This window comes from Diceros bicornis, chromosome 7, assembly GCF_020826845.1.
Source record: "Diceros bicornis minor isolate mBicDic1 chromosome 7, mDicBic1.mat.cur, whole genome shotgun sequence".
In the NCBI taxonomy this organism is placed as follows: domain Eukaryota; kingdom Metazoa; phylum Chordata; class Mammalia; order Perissodactyla; family Rhinocerotidae; genus Diceros; species Diceros bicornis.
The window spans coordinates 67931864-67940548 of record NC_080746.1 but is presented as its reverse complement, the minus strand read 5'-3'; positions in this window follow the sequence as shown (position 1 = coordinate 67940548).

Sequence of the window (8685 nt, the reverse complement as noted above, 5' to 3'; positions counted from 1 at the left end):
TTCCTCCAATGTGTATTTATTGTACTGACTCTATTCTCAGAGTATTTTGCGTATCTTTATCTTTGATTCTTTCCATTTGCTGATATTTTTTCCTGTTAGAAAACTGTAATTTCCACTTAAGATGGGATATATTTTCTTCTAAGAGAATAGCCAATCTTTCCAGGTTCATCATCATTGACTATCAAGAAAGAACCCTTCAGGCTATACCCTAAATGCAGTTGGTGGCCTGTATTCACGGTGATTCACAGACTTGGCCTGATGCTGGCCTGATGCCAGATGTAGATTCAAGCTTCAGCCACGTCTTGAAGACAGTTGCATGGTAATAACCACAAGAGAGTACGTATGTGTAGTGGGACAAGAGAGTACGTATGTGTAGTGGGGAGGTGAGCAGGCCAGCTAGAAAGTTGACACACTGACGGACTGAGACTCTTCCCCTCTTAGTTAAAGGTGTCTCTGTGGAGCTCTATTACTTTGAGTGTAATATTTCTAAGACACTTAATAAATGCAAACTAAAAGGTAATAAGAATAAATTGTACTGAAAAAACTTAAATGTAGTACTTAGCATTTATTTCATGGAAGTATTTGTATTAAAAAACATTTCATTGACTAAAAATATATTCTGTTGAAATTCTGATGCACATTTTCTACCTCTAAGAACAAAGAAAAATTTAAAAACCTTTAATTTTTATAGTTGGCTTTAGAGAACCTTGAAGCAATTTTTGAAATTATAGAGGTAAGTAAGTAAAGGCAAACCTCTAAGTTTCTAGTACATATAATGATTTCTCTATGAAGGAATCTTTTTAAAGTTCTCTTTGGCTTTTTGAAAATGGGTAGAATAAATCAAAAGGGCTGAAACTTTCCTGGTCTGCAAATGATCATTTACTGATTGTAGTTTAGGCGCTTAGAAAGTGGATTTTATTGCGGTTTCAATACTCTATTCTGATTATTATTCTTTTTCTCTTCTTCTTCTTTACCTAGGAAAAAGTTGCTCAACTGGGTGACTTAGAGGATATTGTTTAAGATCTAGGCCTCATTTTCTCATCTGGACCAAGTGAGCTCTAAGGTCCAGGTTCCTTACAGCTCAGACAGGATAGGATTCTCTGAAATTAATAAAAAAGATTAAGCCCATCCAACTATAAAATTATTAGATTAAGCATACCTTGCTTTGTATTGCTTGTTTTATAGCTTACAGTGTGCTTTCACATGCGTTATCTCATTTAAACAAATTAACCATTTTATTCGTAGTGAAATACTTGAGAAAACAAAACAAGGGCTATTTCCATTTGGTTATTTGCTAGTAATACAAAGTAGGGTAAAATGGAAATTGTACAGGGGGCTAAAAGGACTCTTTTGAAGAGTTCTTTCGTCCTAGAAATACTTGGCATGAAAAATAAACCATAATATCAAGTCTTCTGATGATCACTATGTCTTAGCAGGGACTGCGCTTTGAGAATAGAAGATAGGGAAACTCGCTGAACTCCTGAATTACGTTTTGGGGCCTGTCTGGGCTCCTTAATCTCAGGTTCAGTATCATCTAGCATCTGGAGCTGTGCCCAGTGGGCACTCTTGTCATGATGACTGGACTGCTAGATAAAGAATGCTGGGGAGGGCCGGCCCCGTGGCTTAGCAGTTAAGTGCATGCGCTCCGCTGCTGGCGGCCTGGGTTCGGATCCCGGGCGCGCACCGACGCACTGCTTCTCCGGCCATGCTGGGGCCGCGTCCCACATACAGCAACTAGAAGGATGTGCAGCTATGACATACAGCTATCTACTGGGGCTTTGGGGGAAAAAATAAATAAATTGTTAAAAAAAAAAAAAAAGAATGCTGGGGAGAGAAATTAACCCAGTATTAGCCACAAAAGTTCTGGAGTACCACCCCAAAGTCAGGAGAGTTTTGAGAGATCAACGTTATAACAATAATATGGAAGCTGAGGGAAGGAGTACGCTGTTCAAGTTTGTATGTTTTAGATGGAAAACTAGTCATATTTTAGCATTGTCTCAACCTTCTGGAGTGAGTCTATAAGAATCTTCATCATGAAATCATAGTCTGGAAGATGGTGTTTTGCCCAGCATCAACTGACACTTCCTTAAGAAAATGGATTCTTTCTTGGAAAGCTAACAGGCCCAAGGCAGACTTGAGTGCTAATTCAAGACTATATCAGGGCCAGCCCCGTGGCTTAGTGGTTAAGTGCGCGTGCTCCACTGCTGGCGGCCCCGGTTCAGATCCCGGGCGCGCACCGACGCACCGCTTCTCTAGCCATGCTGAGGCCGCGTCCCACTTACACCAACTAGAAGGATGTGCAGCTGTGACATACAACTATCTACTGGGGCTTTGGGGGAAAAAACAAATAAAATTTAAAAAGACTATATCAGCACTCTGGGGCTTCCCTTTTAATTGATGTTAGAACACCAGTGGAAGTTCGTGGTGGTTAATTTTATGTGTCAACTTGACTGGGCCACAGGATACCCAGAAAGCTGGTTAAAAATTATTTCTGGTGGCCAGCCCAGTGGCGTAGTGGTTAAGTTTGCATGCTCCACTTTGGCGGCCCAGGGTTCACTGGTTTGGATCCTGGGCGCAGACCTACACACCGCTCGTTGAACCACGCTGAGCTGGTGTTCCACATAGAGCAACTAGAAGGATGTACAACCATGATATACAAACAACTATCTGCTGGGACTTTGGGGAGAAAAAAGGAAAAAAGGAGGAAGATTGGCAACAGATGTTAGCTCAGGGCCAATCTTCCTCAAAAAAAATTATTTCTGGATGTATCTGTGAGGGTATTTCCAGAAGAGACAGCATTTGAATTGGTGGTCTGAATAAGGCAGCCTTCCCTGGTGTGGGTGGGCATCATCCAATTCATTGAGGGCCTAAATAGAACAAAAAGGTAGAAGTTGAATTTGCTCTCTGCCTGGCTGTTGAGCTAGGACATTGATCTTCTGCCTTTGGCACTCCTGGTTCTCAGGCTTTCAGACCTGAACTAGAATCTACATCATTGGTTCTCAGGCTGTTGAACTATACCACCGGCTTTCCTGAGTCTCCAGCTTGCAGATGGCAGATCATGGGACTTCTCAGCCCCCAGAATTGCATTAGCCAATACCTTATAATAAATTTCTTTAGGTTCTGTTTCTCGGGAGAACACTAATACAAGGTTATAGGCTACTGTCAACTAGAGACATATGAAAGGAGATAGTGATAGACAAAGGAAAACAGATTTCTGGTTAGAACATATCAAAATGTTACAGGATTAGGCTGTGGAAGTGATGAAGGAATAGTGATTGATACAACAAAATTAGAATTTGTTATCAAGAATTACATGTCTCAAAGATGCAAATTTCTATGTAACTGTAGTGGTATGCATGACTCCTCATATAAGGTATTTGGCAATGTGGATAATTGTCATAATTTATATATATAGCTCCTAGCTACACAAAAATAGGGCAAGTAATCTCTACCAATATGTAAGGCTTGGGAGATTTTGCATCAAGTCGTGTGATAAGGGTGCTGTGGGATGCATTTTGGAACATCAGGCCTCACTGGATTCAAACACTACAGGAGCAATTTTTAGTGACGTTTAAATGTAGAAACTAAGACTCCACCAAAGACCTGAGAGGCACTTGAATCTTTCTTAGGCATCTAATTTGGGTGGAAAAGAAGCAGGATGAGACACTGGTTATGTTCTGGTAACAATTCTAACCAGCTTTATTGGGAAGGAAGGCATCAATTCAGACGTGAGAAGCTAGGATTGAGTTTAGAGGCCAAATGAGTAAGATTTTGGGAGATGGAAATAAAAACATTCCCTATCTTTTGGTCAAAATACAAAGTAAGCCATGAGCATCAGTTTGCTTCAACTGTGAATGTGTGGGAAGGCTTGGTTACAAGCAAAACAGAAGCCAAGCAGACCTTAGAGTATATGGAGAAGGTTCTGAGAAAAAAGGCTGCTTGAGTGGGGGGTGGGAGTGGATAGGGCAGAAACACCAACCCATTTTTTACTGTTGTGGTGAAGGAAGGCACTTGGGGGAAGACTGCACTCATGTCCTGATACTCAATAAAGTGCAGTTATTATTAGTCAGGGTTCATTGATTGCAAGCAACAAAAATGGACTCTGACAAGCAGAAGGATATTTATTGGCACCTCTGGAGGCTAGGATCCAGAAACACTAGAATGGCCTCATAGCAGGATAGAGGTCGGGCTACTGCCAATGGAATGAATAAAGTACAACAGTCTTCATCTTGTCGCTTGCTCAGCATTCACATTCCAGGGGTCACATGCCCACCACTCAGCCAGGGGAGAGCAGGGTATCTGATTACAGTTCCACTAGACTAATGCAAAAGAAATTGGAATGCTAGGGGCCGGCCTGGGGGCGCAAGCGGTTAAGTGCGCGCACTCCACGGTGGCAGCCCAGGGTTCGCCGGTTCGGATCCCGGGCGCTCACAGACGCACAGCTTGGCAAGCCATGCTGTGGCGGCGTCCCATGTAAAGTGGAGGAAGATGGGCATGGATGTTAACCCAGGGCGGGTCTTCCTCAGCGAAAAAGAGGAGGATTGGCAGATGTTAGCTCAGGGCTGATCTTCCTCACCAAAAAAAAAAGTAAAAGAAATTGGAATGCTGATAGGGGAAATGGATCCAAGATAACAAAAAATGGAAAATCGGAAATAAGAGGAGCTGGAGTGATTGATCCCTGTGAGCAGAAAGCTTGGAGGTCATACGTACCATGTCCTTTCCCTTAACAGTGCTAGAGACCCTGAAATGAGACACTCAAACAGGCAGGGAGCCCATCTAATAATATGCCTTCTCAGGGTGTGGGACAGAGATGAAAGACCTGGTTTCAGGGTGTGGAGAGTGGCAGAAGACCCTGCCTGGGAACTTGCCCAATTTGGGAGTTTTGCTGTTTTATCCAATAAGAAATTGTAATACAGAACTCTAACATTGAGAGCCCCCCAATTTTGCTTCTCAGTCAGTCTTCATCCTAAAAATGGCTCCCTTCATATGTCCAGTTTTTCATGCCAAACACTTAGTAGCCATCCTTTATTCTTTTTTTTTTTTTTTTATGAGGAAGATCAGCCCTGAGTGAACATACATGCTAATCTTCCTCTTTTTTTGCTGAGGAAGACCGGCTCTGAGCTAACATCTATTGCCAATCCTCCTCCCTTTTTTTCCCCAAAGCCCCAGTAGATAGTTGTATGTCATAGTTGCACATCTTTCTAGTTGCTGTATGTGGGACGCGGCCTCAGCATGGCTGGAGAAGTGGTGCGTTGGTGAGCGCCCGGGATCCGAACCCGGGCCGCCAGTAGCGGACCGCGCGCACTTAACCGCTAAGCCACCGGGCCAGCCCTAGCTTGATCTTTTAAAAACTTAAGTTACCTGGCCAGCCCCATGGCTTAGCGGTTAAGTGCATGCGCTCCACTGCTGGCGGCCAGGGTTCGGATCCTGGGCGCACACCGACACACCGCTTCTCCGGCCATGCTGAGGCCGCGTCCCACATGCAGCAACTAGAAGGATGTGCACCTATGACATACAACTATCTACTGGGGCTTTGGGGGGAAAAAATAAATGAATAAATAAAATTTAAATATATAAATAAATAAAAATAAAAACTTAAGTTACCTATCAAAAGATTGTGAACTAGCATAGCCTGCTGGCTTTGTCTCCAAACTCAATCTTAGAGAAACCACGGAAGCAAGAGAGAAGTATAGATCTAAGAAATCAACAAAAACCGTGAGAACCCCTTGAGGAGAATGAAAGCTTCACTTAAATTTGTTGTGTGTGCGTGCACTTGTGCTCATAGTGCTAGTAGCTAAAGCCATGGTGGAGGACTGGAGGACAATGAGACTATGGGTTGAAAACTTTTTCCTCTTCCTGCATTAAATAACAGCCTAGACTCCTTGTGTCACCAGGATAAACAACAGGATAGTACAAAACCCTGTTGGGGCGAAGAAGTGATGAATATAGGTGCTAACAGCCCTCAACATTCACTTCTCTCTCCCCCGTCTCCTCCATCCAGGTCTGGGCAATCATAAACTAAGGAGGCTACCTCCTACATTGCAGTTTCTTTCCAAGAGTTTATAAGTAAATCCCTGACCAGGGGAGTGGCCTAATAAAGTGTCAGTCAAAGGAACTTTGGTGTCTGAGGCGTTCCACCCTGGAGCTTATTCCATCCTCTCTCTTTAAATTCGCTGGGAGAGACACTGCCACTTGGTCTTCAGCCCCTCCTCAATACAAAGTAACAAAGAGAGTAACTGATACCTGGAGAACAGGAGATCATAAACTAAGATAACTAGACACTTAAGAACAATCACTGTGAAAGACAACAAATTGAATGACATGCTGCTTTAATTGGAAATCTGCTTTTCCAATTAAAGCAGAATTATTGGATCAGATAGATTTTAAAATAATATATTCAAGATGATAAAGATGTTAGTAATATGATGCAAGAAAAAGAAATCATGAACTAGGTAAAAATATTAAGTATAATATATATAATCATTGAAATGATATGATAGATGCATACTTCAAAGAAAAATTTTAAATGAAAGGATTGAAAGATACACCAGGCAATTATAAATCAAAAGACAGCTGGAGTAGCAGAATTAACATTTGGCAAAATGGACTTCAAGGCAAAAATATCATAGGTGATAAAAAACATGTTATATACTAGAAAAAGGAAGAATAGAGTGGAAGGTACAATGATTATAAGCATAAATGCATTAAAAAACATAGCTTGAAAACATAAAAAGCAACATCCTATAGAACTGTGAGGGGAAAATGGATAAATCAATTGCAGTTGGAGATTTTAACACGTTCCTCTCAGAAACTGATAAGCAGGGGCCGGCACGGTGGTGCAGTGGTTAAGTGCCCGCGCTCCGCTTCAGTGGCCCAGGGTTCGCAGGTTCGGATCCTGGATGTGCACTGGCGCAAGCCATGCTCTTGCGGCTTCCCATATAAAGTAGAGGAAGATGGGCACGGATGTTAGCCCAGGGCCAATCATCCTCAGCAAAAAAGAGGAGGATTGGCATCAGATGTTAGCTCAGGGCTGATCTTCCTCACAAAAAAAAAAAAAAAAGCTGACAAGCAGACCAAAAAATAAGCAAATATCAAGTATATGAACAGTAAAATTAATAACCAAAAGCGTATATATGACATATATGAGAATTATGCACCCAAAATCATACGCTTTCTGAACACACAGAATCTTCACAAAAATAGACCACTAAGGAAGCCTCAATAAATTTTAAATGATTGATATCAGACAATCTTTGTTCTCTGATCTGTACTGCAGTGAAATTAGAAATTAATAAGAATAGAATAGAACAGAGAGGAACGTCTTCAATTTGATAAAAAGCAACAGCTAATTAAAGAAACTACAGTTAACATTATGCTTAATGGTGAAAGACTGAATGTTTTCCCCTAAGATCAGGAACAAAGCAAGGATGTTCACTCTCACCACTTTATTCAACGTAGTGCTGGAAGTTTTAGCTAGTGAAATGAGGTAGGAAAAGGAATAAAAAGACATATGGATTCAAAAGGAAGAAATAAAACTGTCCTTATTTGCAAATGACAGAAAATACCAAGGAATGGACAAAAAAATCCTCCTAGAACTAATAAGTGAATTCAGCAAGGTTACATTTCTATATACTAGCAATGAACACATGGAAATAGAAATTACAAATATAATACCATTTATAGTCACTCAAAACAAAATGAAATACTTAGGTATAAATCTAACAGTATTATATACAGGATTTGTATACTGAAAACTACACAATGCTCCTCAAAAGAGGAGAGATGTACCATCTTTATGGATTGGAAAACTCAACATTGTAAAGATGTCAATTCTCCCCAAATCAGTCTATAGGTTTAACGCAATTCTCATTAATATCCAAGCAAGATATTTTGTAGATATAGACAAGATTATTTCAAAATTTATATGGAGGGGCCGGCCCTGTGGCGTAGTGGTTAAATGCATGCACTCTGCTGCTGGCAGCCGAGGTTCCGATCCCAGGCGTGCGCTGACGCACCACTTGTCGGGCCATGCTGTGGCGGTGTCCCATATAAAGTGGAGGAAGATGGGCACTAGATGTTAGCCCAGGGCCAGTCTTCCTCAGCAAAAAGAGGAGGATTGGCTTGGATGTTAGCTCAGGGCTGATCTTCCTCACAAAAAAAAAAAAAAAATTTTATATGGAAAGGCAAAGGAACTAGAATAGCTAAAACAATCTCAGAAAAGTAGAATTCAAGTGGGAAGAATCACTCTTCCTGATTTCAAGACCTTATATAGCTACAGTAATCAATATAGTGTGGTATTGACAGAGGGATAGATATATAGATCAAGGGAACAACATAGAGAACCCAGAAAGAGACCTACACAAATATGCCCAACTGATTTTTGACAAAGATGCAATTCAATGGAATTCATTTTTAACAAATAGTGCTGGAGAAATTGGACATCCGTGGGCAAAAAAAAATCAACCTCTACCTAAACCTCAAACTTTAAACATAAATTAACTCAAAATTAATAAAAAACTTAAATGTAGAGGCAGTTCTGACAGCTTAGTGGTTAAAGTTCCACACGCTCCACTTCAGCGGCCTGGGTTCAGCGACTGGGCGCAGAACCACACCACTCGTCTGTCAGTAGTCATGCTGTGCTAGTGACTCACACAGAAGAACCAGAAGAACTGACAACTATACACA